A 2,460-nucleotide genomic window follows, 5' to 3' on the forward strand; every position below is an offset into this window, starting at 1 on the left:
AGTGTCACAGCTACAGGGAAAGTGCAATACCGTAAGGTGCAAGGTCACAACAAGATAGATCGTGAGGTCATAGTTCATATCATCGTATAAGGAACCGTTCAATACTCTCATCACAGTGGGGTAGAGGATGTCCTAAATTCTGGTGGTACGGCCCTCAGGCTTCTGTTTCTTCTTCCCGATGGAAGGGAGAAGAGAGAATGAGCCGGGTGGGAGGGGTCTTTGATTATGAATATTTTAAACAGAGGGCTCGTCCGGGATTTGAACCCGGGACCTCTCGCACGCTCGGAAATTCAACCCCAAAGCGAGAATCATACCACTAGACCAACGAGCCGCTGGCCTTTATCAGTTGTCCGCTGCCGACTGCTCACACCCTAGTTGTTGGCCAGATATTGGAATACAAGTTCAACGGGAAGTTCTGAAATCTGAGGTTATTCAAAGCTCGAGTTATTCATAGAAATATCCACTCTCACCACACGATATTCCCTGCCGCAAGGACGTTTATTTTATCCATGATGAGTCTGACTCCAGGGTTCTAGTGGTTGCTTCTTGGTATTCTGGCCTGTCCTCTGTTTATACAAGCGTTTTCCTGATAATTGTATTGCCAGCTGCACTGCATTCCCTTCCCCGGAGGATGATAACGGAATTCCGGGATTTTGGGATAGTGGGGATGCGGCGGCGTGACTCTGGAAATTGGTGGTGATGAAGTGTAACAACGTATGTGATGTACATTGGCAGTTTGTCACATCTGGGTGAAGGACTTGGTTTGTAACCTGCCATGTAACCTGGGTGCAGTGGGCAGAAAATGGTGTGGGTGGTAAAGTATAATTCTTGGCGACCTTGAGAGAAAGGACAATGTCCCTAAAGCAGTGCCTCTGCCTGTTCCACTGGGAGGGATGGGGTGTGGAATTACGATGGGTGGCAGGCACTGTGACAGCGCACCCAAGAACGGGAAAAGAGAAGCTGCTAACGCGCTGTCAAATCAGATTCCAGTAAATGATGCTGAGTGAATCTGAGTATCTAACGGTGGGTCCCACGGAGGTAAAGGTCACAATGTCCAACACTGGAATTGGAATTGGTTTATTATTATCACATCTTCCACCCGCCTCAGCTGACTGTGCTCTTCAACCTGAGGGCTTCTTAATTCATCAAATGGACCGTACAGCGTCCTCAGGCAAAGTTAAAGGCGGAGGGATCTGTTTAGAAATCAATAACTTGTGGTGCTCGAACGTGACGGTTCTGGCGAGCTCTTGCTCACTCAGCCTGGAATATCCAACGGCGAAGTGTCGACTATTCTATCTGCCAAGCGAGTTCACTTCAGCTGTCCTGATGGCAGTCTACATCCCACCACAGACGGACATGAAACCTGCACTCAATGAGCTATACTCCGTGGCAAACAACCTTGATACAGGATACCCTGAGGACATCTTCATCATCGCAGGGGACTTCAATCAGACCAACCTCAAGTGTGTGTTACAAAAATACTACTAGCACATCTCCTGCTCCGCCAGGGACGCTAACACTGCTATACTACCATAAAATATGCCTTTCGAGCCACCCCTCGCCCTCACGTTGGGCAATCAGACCACTAGGCTGTGTTCCTTCTCCCTCTATACAAACAAAAAGTGAAACGGGCAGTGCTGGTCTGAGGAAACAGATGAGCTCCTACGCGACTGCTTTGAGAGAGTGTTCAAAAACTCACCTGCCAGCCTAGATGTTTGCAACCACCATCACAGACGTTATCAGCAAGAGTGCTGAGGACTGTGTATCAAAGTGGACAATGCGGGTGCTCCCAAACAGGAAACCATGGATGAACTGGGAGATCCACTCCTTACTGAAGTCGAGGACGGTTGCACACAGATCTGGTGATCCTGATCTGTAAAGGAAATCGAGATATGAACTTCGGAAAGCTATCAGGACTGCTAACGGGAAATACCGACTCAAAATAGAGTCCCAGACAAGCCGTCAGTTATGGCACGGCTTAAATGCCATAAAAGACGACAAGACGCAGACGGTCTGCATAGTTAACAACATCACATCCCATCTTGATGAGCTTAAATCATTCTATGTGAGTTTTGAAGGGAAGGGAAATGAATTGTCACCACCCACCCTGGCAGGCCCCAATGCAACTGAACCCGTAATCACCGTTGACGACGTAAGATCAGTCTTCGGGGGAGTGAACAAGAGGAAAGCATCTGGCCCAGAGGGTGTCCCTGGCTGTGTGCTCATATCTTGTGCTGATCAGCTGGCGGAAGTATTTGAGGACATATTTGACCTCTCCCTGCTTCATTCTCAGGTTCCCACCTATTTTAAGAAGATAACTATCATCCCGGTACCGAAGAAAAGCAAGGTAACATGCCTCAATGACTACCGACCACTGGCTCCGATATCCACCATCATGAAATGCTTTGAGAGGTTGGTCATGGCACGCATCAACTCCAGCCTACCGGACAATCTTGACCC

The 2,460-nt window shown here is 48.5% G+C and overlaps 1 non-coding gene across 1 annotated transcript; it reads right to left on the minus strand.

Moving 5' to 3' along the window:
- Positions 1-243: 243 nt before the first annotated feature.
- trnap-ugg (transfer RNA proline (anticodon UGG)) lies at positions 244-331 on the minus strand. Its single transcript is given in 2 exon segments — positions 244-279; positions 296-331. It is a non-coding gene; the product is annotated as a tRNA-Pro (tRNA).
- Between the last annotated feature and the right edge of the window lie 2,129 nt (positions 332-2,460).

The sequence above is a fragment of the Pristis pectinata genome, chromosome 20 (genome assembly GCF_009764475.1).
Source record: "Pristis pectinata isolate sPriPec2 chromosome 20, sPriPec2.1.pri, whole genome shotgun sequence".
Lineage (NCBI taxonomy): Eukaryota > Metazoa > Chordata > Chondrichthyes > Rhinopristiformes > Pristidae > Pristis > Pristis pectinata.